This window comes from Notamacropus eugenii, chromosome 7 (genome assembly GCF_028372415.1).
Source record: "Notamacropus eugenii isolate mMacEug1 chromosome 7, mMacEug1.pri_v2, whole genome shotgun sequence".
NCBI classification, from domain to species: domain Eukaryota; kingdom Metazoa; phylum Chordata; class Mammalia; order Diprotodontia; family Macropodidae; genus Notamacropus; species Notamacropus eugenii.
In genome coordinates this window covers 29,393,562-29,418,315 of record NC_092878.1, presented here as the reverse complement: position 1 = coordinate 29,418,315, position 24,754 = coordinate 29,393,562, and the positions used below count along the sequence as shown (strand labels likewise).

At 40.6% G+C, this 24,754-nt stretch overlaps 1 protein-coding gene across 2 annotated transcripts in view; it reads left to right on the top strand.

The window, feature by feature from the left end:
• Window positions 1–3,906: 3,906 nt before the first annotated feature.
• TTBK2 (tau tubulin kinase 2) overlaps window positions 3,907–24,754 on the top strand; it is a 232,985-nt gene continuing 212,137 nt past the window's right edge. For both annotated transcript variants that reach the window (XM_072623579.1, XM_072623577.1), the window contains exon 1: window positions 3,907–4,039. The gene's annotated coding sequence lies outside the window, so the exon portion shown is untranslated. The remainder of the gene's footprint in view (window positions 4,040–24,754) is intronic.

Here is a 24,754-nt window from a genome sequence, read left to right as displayed (position 1 = left end):
ATAAGTCCTTCCAGGCCTCTCTGAAGTCTTCCTGTTCATCATTTCTTATAGCACATTAGTATTCCATTACATTCACATACCACAACTTGTTCAGCCATTCCCCAATTGATGGACATCGCCTTGATTTTCAGTTTTTGGCCACCACAAAAAAGAGCTACTATAAATATTTTTGTACATGTGGGACCTTTTCCCATTTTTACGATCTCTTTGGGATACAGTCCTAGAAGTGATAGTGCTGGGTCAAAGAATATGTACGTTTTTGTAGCTCTTTGGGCATAGTTCCAAATTGCTCTCCAGAATGGCTGGATCAGTTCACAGCTCCACCAACAATGAATTAGTGTTCCAACTTTCCCACATCTTCTCCAACATTTATCATCTTCCTGTTTTGTCATGTTAGCCAATCTGATAGGTGTGATGTGGTATCTCAGAGTTGTTTTGATTTGCATCTCTCTAATCAAGTGATGCTAAGCTGTCTTTTTACAGTAAATGATGCATGTATAATATCTATAATACAAGATGTCAAAATATAATAAGAATGTTACAAAGTAGTACAGAGCTCAAAGGAAAGAAAGATAAATCAAAGACGAGAAGCTACCAGTGCAGAACTTCATGGTACTAATTTATGATGATACTTAACTACTAATGTACCCATTCACTTAACTTCCCTGGGCCTCATTTTTCTCATCTGTAAAATGAGGTAGTGGTTATGATCTCTGAATCTAAGCTATGATCCTTAAGATCCCTAAGAAAAGGAAAAGGAAAACAAAGAAAGATGAGGTTTGAGAGCCCTTTTCTTTGCGACTTTTCATCATCCTGGGGCAGCATACATTTGCCACAATTTCCTTATCTATAAAATGAGCTGGAGAAGGAAATGATAAACCACCCTAGTATCTTTGCCAAGAAACCCCCCAAAAAAGGTCACAAAGAGCAGGACATGACTGAAAATGGTTGAACAACAACAAAGCAATAAATCATTCCAAGACTCCCACTCTTAGGAACTCTGAATAGACACGTCTATAATTCCCATTTGGAACACACTGTCATCCTATCATCAAGATGTTAAATTCAGAATACCTACCATAACTTCCCCTTGATATATTAATAATAACACTTCTATCTACTTGCCTAATTCTTGATGGATTTCAAATAAGCCAGAGTCATAAAAGAGTAATCAGAAACAATATCTTTTCATTTTTTAGGAGAATCTAGCTAAACTAATTGTCACTTTAAGTAAATAATAGTGCTTCAGTTCTACCTCACATGGTATCAGACTATGCCAATTAAATTACATTTAAGTAATTAATTTACATTTTTAGCAGATATGAGGTACGTACAGAGGAGGGCATACTCCACTTGCTAAATGTGTGTTAACAGAAGCCTTTAAAAATATGATGGGACTGAATCTATGACTTCTCTCTTATATGCAACCGCCAGATGAGGGGTTTCTTTCTCCCAAGGCAGATCAGCACCTTCTCTGTAAATAAAGTCTTAGTTGCCAGGAAAAGAATAAAAACTTGCCCAGGGTCAGCAAGCCAGGATGTGTGTCAGAGTTGGGACTTAAACCCAGGTTTACGACAGTTTTCTCTAATATACAGCATAATCACTTGAAATGAATTATCAGGCACAATCCAAAAAGTACTCTCACTTTTCCCTAAAAACTGGAAAAATAGGAAAATTATAAAGAAAAATATTTAAAGACGTCACCAGTTCCTTCCTACCCCAAATCACCTTCAGGGTCAAAAAATTTTTTTGAGCTAGTCTACCAGGCAAAGTCATGAAAAAGCAACTTTAGATTTTAATTTGTGGAAATAAACGCAAAATCTGGCAACTTCTTTAAGTTTATGACCAGAAGAAAATGAACTGCATCATCAGTTGCCTCTACTGAACATTCTGTTCGGCTTCTTTATCCAAGGGGTCTGTACATAAGAGTCAGGAGAAAAGCCTGCTGTTTGTTGAAAATGTCAAGAGACTATTTAGCTTTCTGGATTTTTAAAAGGCTGAAATAGTCTTCCTTTGAGAGTAATTCAAATACAGCATATAGGAAGAATTTACATTCACCTCTATTGCATTCTACTTGAGTAAGGAAAAGAAAGATTTAAACGACCCTGAAGCTAGTGGCGGAGGATCTTGTTTCATCCTTTCTGCCTGTGAAATCCTATACTTCTCTCCCAGAGAAGTGATAGCTAGCTACAAATCAATACTGCAGGAGAGGGGGGCTTTAAAACCAATTATACTTCTGCGTTTACATCTTTTAAGATCTAAATGGTGTGAACTGCTTGCTGACCAGTGGAAAGTAAGAACAAGGGCAGGAGAGGGCTTCTGAGTAGAAGACAGGGGGGGCATGGGAGAGGGGTTGCATCTTCAAGCCCCTGGCAGCTGACAATGAAGTACCAGCTAGAAGTGCCCTTCTCCCTCCATACAATCTCCAGTCTTTCCAGGAGAGCCTCTTCTCCCATCTCTTGGGCTCGGAAGCTGAGGTCGGGGCTCAGCTGCGTCTCTGAACTTCATCCACTCAAGCCCCGTCCCGGCCACTGAAGGGGGGTGTCGGGAGGCCCTCCACAGAATCGGGGTGTACAGGAGGGGACGTGGCTCTCTGTTCCTCCGTGTTGGGGCGCAGGTCTCTCTGTTTTGGGAGGGGAAGGCTCCTTCTCTCCTGTCCGCTCAGGCACATCTTCCGACGCAGAAACTCCTCCGGTGCTGACGCTCCCGGAGCCCTTCCACCGTGGCTGGGGCATTTTCCGGGTGCTGGGGTGCCGCTCTTCTCCCCGACGTCCCCCTGCACCCCAAGCTGACTGTCCCGCAGACCCCAGGACGCTGGAAGTCCATCTGCGGTCCATCTGGGGGTGCGCTCCCCGCGGGACTCTGGATGGAAGCTCCCGTTAAACAGGGCGAAGGCTCCTCCTTGTTCTCGGGGGGCGGTGAAGATCCATGGCTCCCAGGCCGGGGTCCCCATCCCTGGGGTCCCCATCCCTGGAGCTCCACGCTCCCCGCGCTTCTCCTCCGTGGGGAGAGGGATGGAGGGCAGGGCCTCCGTCGCCGGGGAGCCTGCCCGCGGCCCGGGAGCGTGTCCACCGCGGACCAGCAGCTCCCCCGGCCCCGGCCTCGTGGCCGTCACCGCCGCCTCACACCCTGGGGCGCCCGGGGGGCCCCGTCCATCATCTGCGATGGATTGACTTATCCCGACCAAGTTCCCATGGGCTTCCCCCCTGCAGAGTAAGACGTTGGATCGAGACCAACTATGTCACGACAAGCGAGTGGACACGAGGCCGGAGGCGGAAGCGAGAGACAAATTCAGGGTAACCCGGCCACCTTCTCGTACTCGCCCCCTCCCCCTCTCCCAGAGCCCCGCTTCTCTCTCCTCGGGACTGGCGGGTAGCCGCAGCTTGCGGCTGGAACTACAATCCCCAGAATGCTCTCGCGCACGCGCACTGCCATTGTGATGCTCCTTTCCCGGTAACTCGCCCTCTCAGGCAAACCTGAAGATAGCGGCATTTCTCCGGTGGGGGGCGGAGACCCTCTTCGCCCGACTTCCCGCCCCCTCGCTGATAGGCAATGGGATCAGCCAACCGACGTGACGGATTCGGAAGGCGGCGTCCAATCAGCGGCTGCGGTGGGGAAGGTGGGCGGTCGCCCTGGCAGGGCAGGTGGGCTAGGCTGTGCCGGGTTGCGAAGGGGGAGCATAACGTCGGGTCGGGTCAGCGGGCGCTGCAGTAGTCGCCGCAGCGGCGATGGGAGCGGTGGGGACGCGGTGGCGGCGGCGGCGGCAGGAGGAGGAGCGGGGGCCGGAGCAAGAGCCGCGGCTGGGCGCAGCCAGCAGCAGCCACAGCCGCCGCCGTCGCCAGTAGACGCAGACGGTACCCGAGAGGGGACAGCCCGGCGGGCCGGCCCGCGAACCCACGCACAGGTCCCGCCGCAGTCGGGCGGCGGGGGATGGGCAGGCGGCGGCGGCGCCTCCTCCCCAGGGGTGATCCCGAACGGCCCTGGCCCTGAACCGGGCCCGACCCCACTGCCTGGAGCTCCTGCGCCTGCCACGGCCCAGGTAGGACACGCCCCCCGAGCCCCCTGGCCCGGGACTGCCCTCCGTGGGATGGCGCCCCGGGACCCCGGGATGGAGCGGGGTGCGGGGCGGGGAGGAGGAAGGACGGGCCGGGCGGCCGGCGGACCTTTAACTCCCGTAGGCTTCCCCAGCCCCCACCCCCGCCAGGGCTGCTCTAGCCCGGAGGACGCGCGCTCTCCCCCATGTCTCCGGACGTTTGTGCGTGTGGATGTGACCCACATCCCTGCACCTCTTGTGCCGCCCTGCCCGGACCGGACCGGACCGGACCCACTGGGTGCACGTGCCCCCCAACGAGGAGGCGCCAGCAGTGCTGGCGTCCGAGCCCCTGGCACGGCGGGCTTGCGCTGGGTGCTGTTGGTGCCCGGGAGCCTCTGGCGCGGCGGACTTGTGGTGCCCGGGAGCCCCTGGCACGGCGGACTTGTGGTGCCCGGGCTGCCGGGGCTGCCGCCGCTGGAGTGGGGTGGGAGACTCCCGAAGTCCGGGGACGGAGCGCCTGTGTTTGCTTGGAGAGGAGGTTGGTAGGGGACTGCCACCTTGCAGGTAACTCCTGCCACGTCCGGACGCGGACTCGTGGAGATGGCAGTGCCCTCTGGTTTGCGTTCGTGGAGATGGCAGTGCCCTCTGGTTCGCGTTGGGGAGGAGGACTTCTATGGAGAGAGGTTCGCTCGAATTCTGCATAAAGATGCCTTGGCGTCGCTTCCACTTCTGGCACTGAGCTGGGTGACAGCGGGAAAGTCACCCCGATTCTCTGAGCCTCGCCGCCCTCCTTTACGAAATGGGAGTGGGCTTGGTTGTGGGGAGGAACAAGTGGGGTACAGCCAGTTCTGCCCTTGGGGCCAGGCCTGGTCCGTGTCCTTAAACACGGCTGTCCTCCCCTCCCCTCCCCCAAGCCTTTGGCCTTTTCCAGACAAAACATCCCCAGTTCCTTCCGGTGGTACCCATAGAACATAAACTTGAGGTCCTTCGTCATCCTAGTTGCCCATTCCTGGGCGACCTCCAGCTTCTGAGTTTTTGCCATAGAATGTGGAGCTTTGAGGGAAGCAGTACTCCAGAGGTAGTTTGATGGGGTCCAGTGACTGTAACCACCCCAGTCCTGGATTCTTTGCCATTCTTAATGCTACCTAATAATGAAAATATAATCTTATTAGCCTTCCAGGGTGCTTTTCCACGTTGTTGACTCCTACTGAACTTGCAGGCCACTGAACCCTTTAGATCTTTCTTCATAAGGCTGTTGTCTAGTTTTGCCTTGACCCCAATTCCATCACCATCTTCCCACCAGGGGAGTCTTGCAACCTTGGAATTATCTTGATTCTTTCAGTTCCTCATTCTCCTTTACCTCCATTTCCTGCCGGTTTCTAAATCTTGCCAGTGCTATCTCTAAAGCATTCCTTTTATCTCCACATCCATTTGTCCCTTTCCGTCTATTTACATGGTCACCATCCTAATTCATACCCTCCTCACCTTTCTCTTGTATTGTTGTTGTAGCCTACTACCAACTAGTGTAGCTTTCCTTCGTCCAGCCTCTTCCTTACCCAATCAATCTTCCACGCAGCTGGCAAAATAGTTTTTCCAAAGTGCATGTCCGTAATAATCTTCAGTGACTCCCTGCTGCCTGTGCTGAGCCACAGACTCTTCAACTTGGTATTTAAAACTTTGAAAAGTCTAGCTCCAGCCTACCTTTTCTAAATTTATTTTACACTTTTCCTCCTGATGGATGTTTCAGCGAACTGGTCTACTCCTTGTTCTCCAAACGTCACCTTCCAGCTTCCATCTCAGCCTATTGCACGGGTTGTCCAGCATGTCTGGGATTCACTCACTCTTCTGTCTCCATCTCTTAGAATTCTTCATCTCAACTCCAGTGCCATCTGCTTTGTGAAACTTTTCCTGATCCCCTAGCTGTTAGTGCTCTCTTTTTCCTTAGATTATCTGTGGTGTTTGTTTTTACCTGTTGCTAATTCCCTCTCCATTCTCAAATTATCTTGTATATCTGTGTACATGTGTATATCTGTGGTATCCTTTAGGCGAATGTAAATTCCTTGAGAACAAGAACCATATCTTTAGTGCCTGTTTTAATGAGTGCTTCACAGATAGTTGGTGTGTAATAATTATTTTTTGAATTTAATGTAAAGTGTTTTGCAGACCTTAAAGTGCTATAGAAATACAAGCTGTTACTATTGAAAATATGTACACTTTGAAGCTTAGCAGATCCATATTCAATGTTACATGTTTGGTTGTGAGCCATTCGTGGGAATTGCCTTGATATCTGAACATTGATCTGTCTGGGGAAGCCACAGCAGAGATGCATCTGTGATTTCATTTCACTAAAATGCAGTGGAGAAAGGGACATTTGTTTACATTGATGTCCAAAGAGTAGTACAAAATGGGAAAGAAAATGAAGAATGCAGTTGGTTTGAATGTAACGAGGAAATGGAATACTATTATGTGTTAAATTCTTCCATTTTTGTGGAGGAGCAAGAAGGACAAAGGTGATGACAAACCCAGCTTCAGAGTGCCATAAGTGGAGAAAAGGTCCATGTTGATGGTTATGTGTGTGGTTTGGGAAGTCATGATCTGAAGCATTCAGACTGTAAAACGATCTTAAAAAATGAATCTTTGTAACAATTGTAGTTTGAAACAATTATATGATTTTTAACAAGAAAGGGACTGATGAATATTTAACGATAGATATAGAAAAATTTTGTCTTTTAAGTACTCATTAAAACTGATTTAAGCACTTATTATTAAAGCTCTTTAACCATGCCTGACAATGCATGGAAATTCTACTCTATTTCTGTTTCCCTTTCTAATATCTTTAATCCTTTTTCCTGGAGAAATATCTTTTCTAGAAATAGGGGTGTTATGTTTCTCAAAAATTCTAACCTCCTGCACAGTATGGACTGATTTATTCACTCTTTTGGTACTTTGCTTAAATGTTATTATGCTATGGATTTCATTTAGGTGATATAATTGGTAAAAGTTGCAGAACATTTTAGAGAGAGGTTATTTAGGGTTAAAATTTTTTTCAAATCTGAGTCCTTATTGTCATAATATTTTATCTAGCATCTCTGGTAACATTATTAGTGGTCAATAAGTAATTGTGGTGGCATTTTTTTTCCTTTAAGTGAAATGACTCTATTTGTCCTGAAAATCTTAATTATCTTCAGATTAAATATCATATGCATGTATAATGAAAATTTTTGGAGCCCAGTAAAGTTCCACCAAAAAGTTATCTTTTTACCAACTTATTTTGAATACAGATTCATGATACTTTATGCTCTAATAAGAAGATGCTTCTGGTCTCATTAAAATGAGATGACCTTTGGTTACAGGCCCAAAATGCAGATTAGAAGTATAACCACTGGAATACTGTTGTGCTATAAGAAATGATGAACAGGAAGACTACAGAGAGGCTGGAAGGACTTATATAAACTGATGCTGAGTGAAAGGACCAGAACCAGGAGAACACTGTACACAGCAGCAACCACAGTGTGTGAAGAATTTTTCTGGTAGACTTAGCCCTTCACAGCAATGCAAGGACTTAAAAAATTCCCAGTGGTCTCTTAAGGCAAAATGCCTTCCACATCCAGAGAAAGAACTATGGAATTGGATCGCAGAATGTAGCAGATCATTTTCTTTTGTGTTATGTTTTGTTTTGTTTTATGATTTCTCCCATTCATTTTAATTCTTCTATGCAACATGACTAAGGTGAAAATATATTTATTAGGAATGTATGTGTAGAACCTATGTAAAATTGTATGCTGTCTCAGGGAGGGAGTAGAAAGGTAAGAGGGAAGGAGGGGGAGGGAGGGGAAAAAAATCTTGGATATATGAAAGTGATTGTAGAACACTGAAAACAAATAAAAAAAAAGAAGTATAACCACTCATACTGAGTATATAGCTTTGAGAATCACGTGTATGGTGTAGGAATAACTGAAGCCCTTGGAGTGAAGGAAATGAGATTGCTAATGAAGAGTGAGTAGAAGAGTAGAAGCTAAAAAAAGAGCCCTGGTAGATTTCTGTCTGCAGGAGGTGGGAAGAAGATGAATTCGTAAAATGCTAGCTCTAAGGAGATCAAGAAGAAGGGATCAAACAGATAGGAAGAGATTAGGAGACAGTTTTGTCACCAAAGCCAAGGGAAGAGAGGGTATTAGTAGAGTGGTCAACTACAGAAAGGAATGCTACAGAAAGGTCATGAAAAGTGTCTCCTTTCTCTGCATTTTGTCTTAGTGATCTCCTTAGGGTCCACAGGTTCAGTTATCTATGCGGATGACCACTAAATCTACACATTCAACATTTTCCGTTCCTGTACTCCAATCCCACAATACCAACTCATCACTAAGCATTTTTTAAGTGCTTACTATGTTCCAAGCATAGTGTTAAGTGCTAACGATACAAAAAAAAGAGAAAAATATTCACCCTGCCATTAAGGAGCTCACATTCTGATGTAGAATACAACATGTAAGTAACTGTATGTACCAGATATAAACTAGGCATATACAAGATAACCCCAAAGAGAAAGGCCTTAGCAACTCAGAGTGGGGTTGAGGAGAATCTGGAAAAGCCTCACACAGAAGGAAGCTAGATAAGTTCTGAGGTGGAGGTGAGGAGGAGAGCATTCCAGGCATGGAGAATAGTCCATTCATAGTAATAGAACTGGGAGATGGAGTAGTGTATTCAAGGAAGAACAAGTAGGCCACTGTAGTTGGATCGTAGGTGGCATGGAGAGGTGGGGGAAAGTGTAAGAAGACTACACAGGTAGGAAGGGAGCAAGTTGTGAAGGGATTTAAATGCCAAACAGAGAACTATGTTTTGACCCTGCAGATAATAATAATCTTATTTAACTTAGTGAGTAAGGGAGTGAAATATCAGATGTACACTTAAAAAAAACAACAACCTTTGGCAGCTGTGTGAAAGATGAACTGGTGTTGAGGAGAGACTTGAAGTAGGAAGGCCATTTAGCAAGCCACTGTCTCCTAGTCCAGGTAGGAGGTGATGAGCAACTGAACTTGGGTGATGACTGTTTGAGTGGAAAGAAGGGGGATACTTTTGTATGCAAGAGATATGAAGGTAGAAACAACAAGATTTGGCATTCAGTTGGATCACTGGGGAAGGTGAAAGGTGGTATTGTCCTTGGCAGTAGCTAATAGGAAAGTTGGGAAGAGGGAAGAGTTTAAGGGTGAAAGACAATTGAGTCCTATTTTGGATATATTGAGTTTGAGATCCAGTTCAGGATTTCCAAAGTCAGTTGGTAATGGGTGACTGTACCTCAGAAAAGAGACTAGCTCTAGATCTGGGAGTCATAGAATTATTGTTACAGAGATGATTAATGAGCCCACATGAGCTTCTCAGATAATCAAACCAAACAGTATAAAACAAGCCTTGGCAAATGCCTATGGTTAGTAGGAGTGACATGAATTAAGTCTAGCAAAGGAGATTGAGGAATAGACAGTCAGAGGAGAAATAGGAGAAGCCAGTGTCAAGAAAATCCAAGAGGAGGAGAGTATCTAGGAGAAAATGGTTGTCAACATTATCAAGATTTACAAAGAGGTCAAATAGCACAGAGATTGAAAAAAAAGGTCATTAGATTTGGCAATTAAGAAATCATTGGTCACTTTGGGGAAGACAGTTTTAGTTCATTGATAAGGTTGAACTAGATTGATTCTCCACCTCAATAATAAAACATAATATTTGGTTGTGTATAGCTAATGTGGTCGTTTGTTTTGCTAGACTATGTTTATTTGTTATGAAGGTTTTCATTTTCTTTTTCAATTGTTCAGCTGAGGAAGTGGGAGGGTGAAAAAATAAATGCTTATAAAAATAAAAGTAAAGGGGGGAAGACTATGGTACCCTACACAGAATGCATTATCTCTTGTTCCCCTTTCCAAAGCTCACTGTATTTTCTAAATCTTTATTTTTTAAAATAGATGCTCTCCCCTAAAAATTTTCTTTGGATTTTCTTGGTTCTCTTCCGACTTCTCTGGCCTGTCTTCTTAGTCTCCTTAGCTAGCACATCATCCATATGGTGCCTTTTTAATTGGGAGTGTTCTCCAAAGCTCTGTCCAGGTTTCTCTTTTCTCTTGAGTCTATCTGATATCTTATCAGCTCTCATGGGTCCAATTATTGTCTCTCTACTGATAATCTTCAAAATCTACTCATTCTTCAAGTCACTCAGATTCTGAAACATGGAATCATTCTCAACTCTTCATTTTCTCCCCATTCCTGATCTGAGTAGTTGCTAATTTTTATTGTTTTAATTTCTGCAGCAGCCATAGCATCCTTCTGTTTCTTTCTACTTACACAACCATAACACTATTTCATGTCTTCATCACCTGTTGCCTAAATTTTTCTAGTGATAATATTCAGCTTCTTTCTTCTTCAGCCCTCCACAGAACTGCCAAAGGGAAATTCCTTGAGTACAGTATGGCCTTGGTAACTGCCCTGCTCATAAAGCTTCATTGACTCCCTATTGCATCTAGGATCAAATATAGATGTCTTTTTGGTTCAAAAGATTCAAAAGCCTTTCACAATCTGACTTCAACTAATCTTTCCTGACTGATTTCACATCCTTCCTCCCTCATGAATTCTATAGCTTAGCCAAACTGGCTTGCTTGTTATGTCTCTTACACACACTGAGAAAACATCGTGAAAGCTGAGAGAATATTGTTAACCTTGGAGAAAGCAGTTGATAAACTGCATGATGATGTGCAAAATCGGATAACAAGGGGCTGAGGAATGAGTGAGCTGTTAAGAGTTTTCTAGTATTCTGCCCTAATCAGAACATATCTGGAGTACTGTATTCACTTCTGGGCACCTTTTAGAAGGAGAATTCAGGCTTTCTGTGTGTGTGTGTGTGTGTGTGTGTGTGTGTGTGTAAAAATATATGTGTACATACATATATACAGATAGATATGATAATAAGACATATACACAGATATATGTATAATATACATATATATACAGACTATATATATATGGTTGTGTGTATATATATACATATATATGTATGTATATATATGCGGAGAGAGAGAGTATTTGATCCTGCATACATCAGGATAGCTTTCATGAAGAAGGTAAATTTTTTAAAATAGTAAAACATTTAATTAGGACAGAAATTGATAAAGCATTGGAAACAGTAGCCACATTCTTAATGATTATTGCGTCCTTCCACTTTCTCCTCAAAGTAATTTTGTTCTCAAGCTCCTTCAAACTTATTATTATATAGCTTATGGGATTATTCTGTTTCTGCATTGTTGGATGCCCAGGACTGAAGATTTCAAGGCCTGGTCTGTGTCTAGGAGGACCTGTTTCCCCTTTTGCTATTCTTGAGCATCTGGTTTGCAACTACTTTCTTCTTATGCCCAACTGCATACACAGGTCCTGGCTTGCTTTGCCTCAGGCAGTTTTTACTCCAACTCCCATTTGTCAGCTTTCCCACAGCTAAGATGTTTTATCTCTTTGCCCTGATCTACAAGGTCATACCTTGGCATTGACCTCTATTCTCATTCTCTCTCTCTCTCCCTCTTCCTCTCCCTCCTTCTCTCCCCCACCTCCAACAGGCAGCAAGTCAAGTCCAAGTAGTCAAGCAGAGACAGGTAACAGGTAGGTCTTTAAGGCCATATGAGATGAGGGTCCATAGTGCTGTAGGTCAGAGCTGGAGACAGTAAGACTGAGAAAGTAAAACACTGAAGTGAGCTCTGCTCCTCGAATAGACTCTTTAAGTTGTATTTTATACTTACTACTAGGTGTGACCAGTTCTGTGTCCACATGTGTATAATCAGTAGGAAAAGCAGAAATACGCAGACAATGTGAATATCTGTGTGTTTAATTTTTAAAAATTACTTTTTTTCAATTAAAAAGTATTCATTTTCTCTCCCTCCTACCTTCCTACCTCCCCCAATTGAGAAAAAAAGAAAAACAAAATCCTTGTAACAGCTATGCATATTCAAGCAAAACAAATTCCCACATTATCCATATGAAAAAGGTCTCATCTCTATATTTAGTGCATCCCCACTCTGTCAGGAGATAGGTGGCATTCTTCATCCTTGGTCCAACACATCCCTTGCATTTCTCGTGGTACACTAGTGTTTCATCATATTCCTGTACTAATTTGGTCATGCATTTTCCATTGATAGGGGTGCCCTCTTAGTTTCTAATACGCTGCTACCACAAAAAAGCTGCAACAACATTTTTTGTACTTGTGTACTTTTTCTCTTCCTTTGATCTTTTTGGGGTAGAGGCCTAGTAATGGTATCGTTGAGTCAAAGGATATACATAGTTAAGTAATTTTGGGTACATGGATCCAGATTTCTTTCCAGAATGTTTGTACTGATTCACAGCTCTACCAACAATGCACCACTCTGCCTGTTTTTCAGCAGTCCCTTCCAACAATTGTCATTTTCCTTTTTTTGTGAATTTTGCTAATCTGATGGGTGTGAGGTAGAGCCTCAAAGTTACATTAATTTGCATTTATTTAATTATTAGTGATTTGGAACATTTTTATGTGATTATAGATAGGTCAGATTTCTTCCTTTAATATGTATGATTTTTATAAAATGTTTTTCTGTTTTCTGGCTTTTTTTCTTGTTAACTGAACATATAAATGTTATATTTCTTTACTATGTGTCTACCATTTCTCTTTCCACATTTTGCACAGTGTTTCCAGACACATGATATTTTTCTTTGATTCACCAAACTGAGACTAATCCATTGTATATCATTTCTGCAACATCTTTCAGTAGTAGAGTCTGGACAGTATTTTAATCTCAAACGGTTTGACACCTCTGGTCCTTTTGATTCAATTTAATGCCCCAGTGATATGTAGAACTTTCCTAACTTGTAAGCAAACAGGAGAATTTCTTGTATTAGATGTGTATTACTATCTGAGTGGAAGGGGCAAGGAAGAAAAAGCAGCAGGACATTTGCTTGTCAGTTCTAAGTGAGGTTTCTAGGGAAGGCTTGCTTCCTGCTGCTCAGGCTCTTTTGTGGCCTGCATCTCTTACGAGGATTTCTTTTTCTTGTTTTGAGGTTTAATCCTAAAAGTTGTATTTTTCTTTTAAACATTTTTTTCAGTTAATAAGCACTTACAAAAGAAAAGGCACATGACATATTTGGGTATCCTTCTTGGTCTGATTCTGGGTACTGAAGCCATATATATATATATAACTGCCATTCAGGCTTTGATTTGTATCCAGATATAGATTTGAATTTGGGTTGGAAGTGTTATGGTCTGTGGAGTTTTATCCTAAAGTAGACACCCCTCCCCCGAATCCCTCCCAAAACTAGATTCTTTTACGCACTCAACCAAATATATCAATCATGAATAGATCGGATGAGAAAAAAACACAAGGGTTGATGTGGTTCCTTTAATGCCAAGGACTGTGCTCTTGGCTCTGTTAGACATTCTAGTTTTTTCTGCGTGTTTCTCTTTCTCCTTCTGTGCAGTCAGTCTGCATCAGAGAGAATACTTGCATCTTGATCACAGATTCAGTCAAGTACTTAACCAAATATTTTAGACATCTTCCCCCTTAACCAGGTATTGAAATAAACAGTTTGCATTGCGATTTCTGTTCTATCTAATCTTATAATACTTTATAGTCCAGTTGTGTACCTGTCAGATTTAAATCAGAACTGCTTTTATCTGTAGTTTTATCTCCTACTACTAGATTAGATTATAAATTTATGATCTCTGAGTGATCTAACTTATTTCTTCATTCCTCCAATCCCAGACTACTAAAATACATTGTATAGAATAGGTGCTTATTAATTGTTCTTGAATGAATGAACCAGTATTAAAGGAAAGAAGAAAACAAGCGTTTATTAAGTACCTACTGTATGCCAGTCACTATGATAAGTGCCTTACAAATATTATCTCATTCGATCCTCACAACAACTCTGGGAGGTAGGTACTATTATTATCGTCATTTTACAACTGAGGAGACTAGAGCAAACAGAGCAAGTGTCTTGCTCAGGATTATACAGCGAAGTGTCTGAGGCTGGATTTGGTCTCAGGTCTTCCTGACAGTAGGCCCAGACACCTATCCTGCTTGGTCATCTAGCTGCCTAGCACTTTTAGCAGTTAACACCCTTAATTTGTATTGAGTGGTTTATAAAGTATTCTACTCATAATAGCCACATGCAAGTTGTGAAGTACAAGAATTGCTTCTGTTCCATTTTACGGATGAGGAAGCAGAGGCTCAATTTTTACATTCATATCCCAGCACGGTGCCTGGCATACAGATGGTGTTTAATAAATACTTTTCACTTGACTGATTCACAGTACCTGGAATCGTAATCCCCCTGAACCCCATTTCCTAGAAAGAGCTATCCAAGTGTGAACAATTGTTGGATACCCTTTTAGGGCATCAGCAGATAGCATCATTCAGCCCACTTTTATTTCCTTACACAGATTTTAAGCAGCTCCTAGTATCAATAAGCATTTATTAAGCAGGTGCTGTTTTAAGTGATGGATCCATGGAGCAATTTTATACATAATGTTTATGTTCTTTTGTTCTTTATTATCTGTATGTGCAGATGTGCCTCTAGTCTTTCAGATGTTTATTAGAAACCTGATTTGTATCTGAATCTACACCTGGGTCGTTGTTTTACTAAACTTCGTAGCCATGTTGCATTGATTTTCCTTGTATTTACACACTCATGTTCAACAGCTAAATCAGGCATTTATTTTGTAATTTGTAAAGCCTGTCATTTTGACTTTGATGTCTGAAATGGCTGCTGTTCCTGTCACCACATTTTTGTGCATTTTTAGAATGCAGATTGCTTATCCCAAATACTGTTTACACAGAAGATCATAATGACTTTGAAAAAGTCTATTTTTGAACATTATGTTAATAATAGGAGTTGTGGGAATATTTTAAGTGCCACTCAAGGAAGAGCCATATTTCGCAGTTCTGTGCCTGAATATACCCCTTTAGACAAGTTATGTACTGCCTTTTTGATGGCTAATTCTAGGACTTTACCTATTTCCTATAAATATGTTGAGATTTAACTGATAGGTTAATCAGATTTTCCATATTTTTCTTTTAAAAAATAGAATCTTATTTTTAAAAATTACTAAATTGTTCTTCTGCTTATTCAATTAATGCTTTTTCACCTAAAATTGTAGAGCTTATCTAATTATCTTAAGTAAAGTACATCATCATCATCATCACCATCTTATTACCCAACAAGGTTGTTGTGAGAAAAGAGCTAAAATTACTTTCTTAGTCTCAGAGCCATAGTAGCTCCTCTTTCACCTTTTGCCCTGCCCCATACTTAATCAGTGATTAAAATTCTCTTTTTAATGTCTCTTGAACCCTTCCTTTCTGTTCTGTTTTACTATCACTTTAGGCTAGGATTTTATGCTTGAATTTATGCCTGAATAATTCATGCTTGAATTATTGTAGTAGCCTTCACTCTAATCTCTACCTTCTTGCTTCATGCCACTCAGCGCCATAATTACCATGAGGCTCAAGATACTCCCCTACTTAAAAACCTTGAGTTTCTCCCCATGTTGCCCACAGGGCATAGTTTTTCAGAAGTTGGTCACAGTTTGCTTTTTTCTTTCTTTTCTTGTTATTTGTGTCAGTGCCTTCTTTATGATCTCTGAATGTCACATTACAAAATACTATTAAAAAGTATATATTAAGTTTATCGTAATAGTTCCAACATTGCCCTATTTATCTGTGACCAGATTCTGACTTCCTTCTGCTTTCTTCTGCCTTTTTAAAATATTTTGTCAAAATTCTTTTCTTAATTTTTTCCTTTTTTTTTTTTTTTTTGGCATCACGATCACTAACCTCTGTCCCTCCATAACTCCCTTCTCCAAATAAAGGCCGTCCTTTTTAACAGATAAGTATGCTTTATTCTGCACCTCTAAGTCTATCACCTCTCTGCCAAGTGTTGGGATCCTTTCTATCCTTTTTTTTTAAATCAAGAACTTTTTCCTTTTTCATAGTTGTGGAAGAGATCTTCCTTGGTCTTCTAATTTGTTTGTGGTGTGACCTTTTAGGTCATGCATTCATTTGAAGCTTATTGTGGCATATGGTACGAAACTTTGGTCTGAAACTTAATTTCTGTGAGATTGCCTTCGAGTTTTCCCAGCACTTTTTGTTGAATTAAGTGAATCCTTACTCCAGTTGTTGGAGACTGTGGGTTTGTCAAACGTTATGATACTGTGTTCAGTTGTTTCTGAGTCTTGTGTATTTAATCTCTGACACTTTTTTTTTAACCAGTGCCAAATAATTTTGATGATTTTTGCTTTGTGGTATAGTTTGAAATTTGGTATTGATTGGTCCTTTTCTTTCCTACTTTTTTCATTATTTTAAAAATATTCTTAATCTTTCATTCCTCAGTATGAATTTTGTTAATTTTTTTCAAGTTGTACAAAGTAAACTTTTGGTAGTTTGGAATAGTGTGGAGCTGTAAATTAATTCAGGTAGAATCATAATTTTTATTATATTGCCAACTTTGAGCAATTAATATCTCTTCAGTTATCTAAATCTTTATTTCTGTAAAGTGTGTTGTGTTCTTATATTCATATAATTCCCATGTGTTTGTTTTTAGATGGACTTTCTTATATTTTATACATTCTGTTATTTTGAGTGGAATAAATTACTAGTCCTAGGATTTTTTTCTTTATTGCTTGTTCAGTTTCTTTTTCTAAGATTAGATCATTTAAATTCTCTAGTTCTTCCTCTGTTAAACTAGATATTTTACATGTTTGTAAATATCTATCCATTTCATTTGTTATCAAGTTTTTGGCATATAATTGGGGCATAATACTTAATAATTTATTTTTTCCTCTTTAGTTTTTGTGAATTCTGTCTTCTAATTTTTGTGTATTGCCAATTTGGTTTTCTTCTCATTTTATCAGATTAGTTAAAGTTTTGTCTAATTTAGTTTAAAAAACAGCCTCTAGTTTTAGTCATCAATTTTAGTGATATTTTTTGTTTTTAGTTTTGTTCATCTTTTATTTCTATTTTTTGTGTTTAATTGGAGTTTTTTTATTTGTTGCTCTTCTAGTTGTTTTTTTAAAGAACATACCCAATTCATTGATCTATTCTTTCTCATTTGATGAAAATATTTGGAGATTTGAAGTTTTCCCTAAGAAATCTTTGGCTTTTTCCCCCAATGGGATGTTGTTTCATTTTCATTTTTTTAAAATATGAAATTATCTGTTTCTATGAATTTTTAAATTCACATATTTGTTAGAATTAAATTATCTAGCTTCCATTTAACTTTTAATCATTTCTTCAAATGCCCTTTTTTGATTATATTTTTTGTTGCTATGATCAATTATGGTTATTCTGAATGTTCTGCTTTTCTGAATGTGATTTTTTTTATGCCCTAGAACAAGGTCTTTTTTTGTGAAAGTGTCACACACAGCTGAGAAATATATATATTTGTTACTATTTCCATTCAATTCCATCCAGAGATCTTTCATGTTTAACTTTTCTAAAATTCTGTTCAGGTCCTTCTTTCTTACATATCTTTTTCAAAAATGTTGAAAGAGGCACCCTGAAAGTCTGAAGTGTTTTAGTTCTGTTGTCTGTATCTCTCTGTAATTTTGATTAACTTCTCCTTTAAGTATTTAGGTACTATGCCATTCAGTGCAAATATACTAATTACTGATATTATTTCATTATTTATGGTGCCTTTAAGCATCATATAGTTTTCCTGCTTGCCTCTTCAGTCATACATATTTTTACTGTTGCCTTGCCCGAGATCATAATTTCTACCCTTGCTTTCTTAAATTCACCTGAAGTGTAGTAATTTCTGCTCTTGTCTCTAATTTTAAATTTTCTGCGAATCTTATGTGAATCTTTCTGCTTCAGCTGTGTTTCTTGTAAATAACATATTGTTTGATTTTGCTTTCTAATTCATTTTGCTAACTTTTTCTCATTTATGAGTGAGTTAGATAACATTCCAGTTACACACCACACATTTCCTCATCTGTAAAATCAACTTTCTGGTGGTTACCCTCTCTGAACTTAATTCTAGAGGCATACAGTCTATATTGGGACATATACTTCAATTCCAGTCATTTATGGAATACATGCTACATACCAGGCACTGTGCTAGGTGTTAGAGATACAAACACAAAACGAAATAGGACCTACTCTGAAGGAGCTTAGTCAGTTGATTCTACTTGAAGCCTTACAAGTTTGATGTAGGAAGGACCTGACACACCTGGATATTCTTTCAGAGCCTTCTAGAACCCAGGATTATTTCCATGCTACACTGGTGCATAAAGTAAAATTTTACTGGAGTAGACAGTTGTGTATTTAATTGTGTATTTCTATTCATTACATTCTCTTTTTTTCTTCTATTTTTTCCTCCTGCCTCCTTCTTTGCAAAGAAGGAGGTATGGAGAAAAAGATGAGACCTTATCAATACCAGAAATCTTAAGTGGAAAGGCTTTGTTTGTTCTCCTTTGTTCACTTTCCTCACGAAGCTCCTACCCCATATCTCATTCCTTGTACTTTCTTTTTCTGTTTAATTCCCCCCTTTATCCTTTTATGGTGCTCTCTTTGAATATGAGGATTGCTTTGCTTGTGACTATTTCTAATCTGACTTTATCCACCTTCTTAAATTCCCTTTCCCCATCCCCATCCTTGCCTATTTGCCTGTTTCCCTATTGAATTTAGTGAAGTTCCACACCCAACACTTTTTGTGTGTACGTTCAACCCTCCTTAGTTTGATTTCAATGGGCGTGAGGTTTACAAGGTACTTGTTTCCCTTGTGTTTTTCTCTGTGTTTGTACTTTTTTTTCTCATTCTAGTTTCAAGAAATTGTAAGTTCTTCTTTCTTTTTTCTTTCCTAATGTTCCCCTCCTCCCTTTTCTTTCTTTAAACCAACAAAACAGAACAAACTACACCCAGTCCTTGTGTTTATTTGGGGTCGTCTAGGTGGTTAAATGGATAGAATGACCAGCCTTGAGGTAGGAAGACCCTGAGTTCAAATCCATCCTTAGACACTTACTAGCTGTGTGACCCTTGGCAAATTGTTTAACCCTGTTTGTCTCAGTTTCCTCATCTGTAAAATGAGCTAGAGAAGGAAATGGCAAACTACTCTAGTATCTTTGCCAAGAGAACTCTAAATGAAGTCATGAAGAGTTGGAAACCACTGAAAAAAGGCTGAACCATAACAAAAAAATGTTTATTTGGTTGTTTTTAATTCCTTCTATGACACTTGAATACAGTAGGATTCTGAAAAGGACTTTTGTCTCTTCTGTCTCTAGCCAGGAAGTAAGTGCTTCTAATTTCTCAAATGTATTTACTTTTTAAAAGTTTCTCTTGACTCTGTTTGCATTTCAAAGTTTCTACCTTGCTTTATGCATTTTATCAAGAATTCTTGAAAGTCTTTTATTCTTTTAAAAGTTTATTTTCTCCTCTGTAGGATTATACTCAGTTTTGTAGGGGAAGTTAATTCTTGGTTTTAACCCTTTATCTTTTGCTTTTCGGAATATTTGTGTTCCATGTTTTCTTTTGTTTACCCATATTTCCACCCTTAATTCTAGGTTGGGACTTCTTGTCTCTGTTTTACAATCTTGAATGGGTTGATTATACATACCATTTGGTTCTGTCCCCTTTGCAGCCTACATGTAGTTACCATTCTTGATAGGCTGCACTTTCTGCCTCAATCCCTGGCTTCTTTCTGAGGCATCTAGTGGTTCTTTGTGGGTGCTGACTTCAGTCTGTCTCTCTTTCTTGTGATGCAGATTCCAGTTCAGAGTTGATTTCATTCCCTTCTGTGGCCTTGATAGGTCCTACCCAGATGTTGGAGATTATGCTGATCTCAGACTTCCCCACAAAGCCCAGGTGTACACCAGCTTTCTCCATTGTCCCTGTTTCTTGATGTGGCTCTTACTGCCCTAAGGAATGCAAGCCTTTCTTTCTCTGCTTACATCCACTTTTTTGGAGGCCAACTCTGTCTTCTGTCTTTGTTCTGATAGGTCAAGGGTAAGATCACGCTGGCTTAAGACCCAAACTATAGGCAATTGTGCTGACTCCTAACCTCCCTGGAGTGTTACTGTTCAGAGCACTGGTAGACTTCAGCCCCATTTACCAGGACTCACATTGGCTTCTGTGGCACAGCTCTTCTGGATCTCACAGACTTCTGTCTGTCTCTTCGTGAAGCCCGGAACTAGATGGATGAGCTTCCTTCTCTTCCTCTTGGTGTTCTTGATAACTGAATTGTGTCTGGAGCACTTTTTAGATAATTTCTGGGGAATATACGAGTGAGCTGGGATCCTCTGTGACCTTTCATGTCGTCATCTTAACTGGAGGACACAACTAACCTTTTCTTCTTCATTTCTCTTTACTCCCTAACAGAGGCCTCTGTTCCAGTCAGATTTATCTCCTCACTGAATATATAATTTACATTCCTGTTTATGTTCCTTCATTCATCTCATTTGAATGTATGTCCTTACCTTTATTTTGAGGCAGCTAGGGGGCACAATGGATAGAGCACCAGGACTGGAGTCAGGAAAACTTGAGTTCAAATACAGTCCCAGATACTGACTGGACATGTGATCCTAGGCAAGTTGCTTAACCTGTTTGCCTCGGTTTCCTTATCTTCCTGGAGAAGAAAATGGTAAACCACTCTAGTATCTTTGCCAAGAAAACCCCAGATGAAGTCATGAAGAGTTGGACATAACTGAACTGAAGATTTTTTTTGATAGTACCTTCCCTCCCTATCTTTCCCCAGAGCACAAACATTAAAGAGTGCTAGATTTGGGATCAAAAGAAATGAATCTGAATCCTGAAGTTACTTTGTGACAGTGATCAAGTCAAATAATCTAAACCTCAATTTCCTCATCTGTAAAAAGATCAACCTTTCTGAGCTTAGATTGGACCTGAGTCTAAAGGCATATAGTCTGTATCTGGGCTTCTGCTTCAATTCATAGTGTTTTCCGTATACCAGACTCTGTGCTAAATGCTGGAGATACAAACACGAGTTAAATAGGACCCATTCTGCAGGAGCTTAGCCTATTGATTCTCCTTGAAGCCTTCCTAGCCCGGCATGAGAAGGACCTGACAGCTCTGAATCTTCTTGTAGCATATTCTAGAGCCCAGGGGTATTGCCATGCTACCTTGGTGCATTAGAGTAAAACTTAGGGGAGTAGGCAGGTGAGCAACATGGAGAGTATCCCAATCCTCCAGACTCTAGGCCGGAATTATCTCAGGCTTCTTTCTTTACCTCCTGCTGTGCCTCCAGCCAGTGGCTGGGCCTTGCTGAGAGTGCCTGTCCTAATGTTTCTTGGAACTTCCTTTTCCATTGCTGTTTGCCAGAACCCTAGTCCAAGAGTGAGCTGTTTAAAGTTTCTGAGCGGGGGATTCTGTAACCAAACCTTTATTTTCCTTTGAAAGATCAGTCTGGCAAAATGTCACCTGTCTGGGACACCTTGCCTTCCCGGCTGGCCCCTTTTTTTCACTGGCCCCTCAGTGGACCTACTTAATTTCTTTTCCACTTACTGCTTTTGATGAGCTGTGATTTATTTCCTCGCCTGGCATACTGTGGACAGAGTACAAGTCTCATCACTTATCTTTTTATTTCTTTCCCTGAAGCAGGGACACAGATTTTTTGAGGTTTTGTGTGTGTTTTTATTGTTCTACTAACAAAAGGAGAAACAGAATTTAAAAAGTTAATGTACAGTGCTTATCTTCTTTCTGCCTACATTTCCTACCCTCTTGTCTCTCGTTTTAGGTCATATAAAGAAACATTTTGACTCCTAATGATGAATGTTAACATACACATAACTGCAGTAAGATTCATCTATATTTCAGAAGAAAACCAGCTATCTTATTGAACATTTCGTCCCAAGAGTTGGGCTTAGGGGTGATAAATAGAATGAGTTCTTTGGGTAAGAGGAAAAGAAATAGGCTGTGGGACACTGTGTAAGAACTGAACCTGGCCTTGAAACCTACAGTGATACGAAGTTGACACGCTTTCAGAGATAGGCACAGTACAGCCACAGAGCAGTACTTATGGAAATCTATCCAAAAATTCTTGGTTGAGAGAACCCTTTCCCTACATTAGAGGTGTCAAACACATGGCCCACAACGCTCCCAAGTGTGGCCAGAACAAGACTAAAATGGAAATGAGAACTATTGAGCAAAATAAATAAAAACCAAAGTAAAATAAGGATAATATTAGTGTGTGGTTTGCCTGCTAATCCTTATCCCTAAACCCGCAGGAATTCAGTGCTCTTCATTTCTATTTGAGTTTGACTCCACTGCCCCACATTGTACGTAAGGAAGATCCTTGTCACAGCTGTCAAGAGTCAGTAACTTTTCAGTGTTGAGTAATAAGTCACTGGCTTTTCAGGAATATTTGCATTGCTCCTGATTTGAGCTCCTAATTAATACTTTAGTAATGGAAAGGCAAGTTTTTTTTTATTGGTCAGTTTCTATATGACAAAACTAAGTAAGTATAAACAAGCTGAGACAATATAGAAGGGATCAAATATGTTCATTTCAATTCAACAACTCTATATTAAGCAGCTGCTTTGTGACCGGCAGTGTGCTCATGATATAAAGACAAAAATAAGTCTGTGGAGGGAAAGCAACATGTATACAGAGAAGGACAAAATCTATACGAAATAAATATGAAATAATGAGAACATCAACAACTGAGGGGGTCAGGAAAAGCTTCCTCTTGGAGGTACTGAGTAACCCTGAGTGAGCCTTTTCAAGAAAATGAGGGATTCTAAGAGGTAGAGGCCAGGAGGGAGAGCATTATAGCATGAGAGAAAACTTGTACACAGACATGAAATTGATAGAATGTGTCAGAAACAATATGTAGACCCATGTTGTCCAGACTCTATAATGTGTGAAGGGCTGTGGTATGAAATTAGCCTGAAATGAGGTTGTGTAGAGTTTTAAACGCTAAACAGAATAGTTTATTTGATCATAGAAGTAATAGGGAGCCCTCACAACTTTGTGAGACACCCGTAGTCTCTCTCTCTGATTGGAGGATTGATATCATCTTCTCCACATCTGTTCCATCTGTCCCCTTCTGTCTACTCATATCTCAGACACTCATCACCACTTACCTGGACTACTGCAGTAGCCTCCAACTTGGTCTTCCTACATCATTTCTCCATAGAGTTTGTCATACTTTGTCATTATCCTGCTCAAGAAGTTTTCCCTTAGGATAAAATATTAAATTTACTGCTTAGGATTTAAAGCCCTTAATTTAGGGTTTTCAGCCTATCTTTCCAGGCTGATTGTACATTACTCACCTCCATGATTCCTACAGTCTAGTCAGCCTGGTCTTCTTGCTGTTTCTTACATGTGATGCTCCATCTCTCATCTTAGTGCCTTTGTACAGGCTGTCCCCCCTGCATGGAATGCTTTCCCTATTCACCTCTGCCCTCGGAACTCCTAAATCCCCTCCAGGTTTAAGCCTTTCCTAATTTCCTGGGGTCCTTATCGCTGTATTTATTTTGTATGTATCCTGTATTTAATCATCTGTGAACATGTCTCCATTTTTGTAGAGTGAGGAGTAAGGGCCTTTTTGTATTTGTATTTGTATCCCAAGCTTCTGTGTGTGTGGCACGCAGTAGGTATTTATTTGAAAATTATCATAATAATAAGAATTAGCATTTATATAACACTTTAAGGTTTGCAATGCACCTAACAAATATTTTCTTATTTTATCTTCTCAATAGTTCTGAAAGGTAAGTGCCATTATTTTTATTCCCAATTTATAGACAGGCAAACTGAGGTAGACAGCATTTAAGTGACTTGCCCAAGGTTACACTGCTAGTAAGTGTCTGAGACAGGGGTTGAACTCAGATCTTTCTGACTCCAGGTCCACTCCAGATCACTGGTTGATTGATTGATCTAGTAGTGCTGAAAATGCATGTCTGGGGATGGCTTTTCTTCTGGGGGATAGCCAGGTTTCTGTGAGTAGAAGAAGATGGAAAATAAAAGTCATGAAAGAGGAAAAGGTCTACTCCAAAGGGTAGTAGAGTTCCTCTGGAGTTCCAGAGGGCACATTAGGAAAAAAGGACTAAACTGAATAGGAACTGTCCGGGGGTAGTATTGAGGTATTGAGGATGAAAGAAAGGGGAAAAGGTAGCTGGGAAGAGTTGTTTTTTTTTTTTTTCAAGTGGTTTGTTAGTGCTTTTCCCCCCTTTTTTCTGCCATTTTGAATTCTGTCACCCCATTAAAAACCTCCTTTATAACAAATAAATATAGTTAAGTTAAACATGTCAGCACATTGACCATGTCTAAAAATGTGTCATTACTCCTTGGAGGCTTGGAGGTCATGCATCACTATCAGTCCTCTGAAGTCTTTCACTGTTGTTTTCCTTTACATTACTGTGGTCATTGTGTATATATACACACAAATTCTCCTGGTTTTGCTTACTTTGGTTCATATAAGTGGAAAGGGAGTTTTTTGCCTAGGTACATGCTGACTTTTAATTTCAGATATTCTTAGAGGAAGAGAGAGTTTACTAACCACAGTACAATAGAATGCATAGCCTAAGCAAAGATAGCTTTATTCCAGGCCCTAGCTAGAATGTTCTTAAAAAATGTTTTCTGTTGGGATTGTGGCCAAGACTTTGGTAGTGGATTGAGTCTGAGTATTAAGGGTGGCAGAAGCTTGGTACCTGGGCCTTAGGAAGGATTGTTTTACTTACCCTTCCTCCACCACTGCAGGTCTTCAGATATTGGTTTGGTTTCCTCC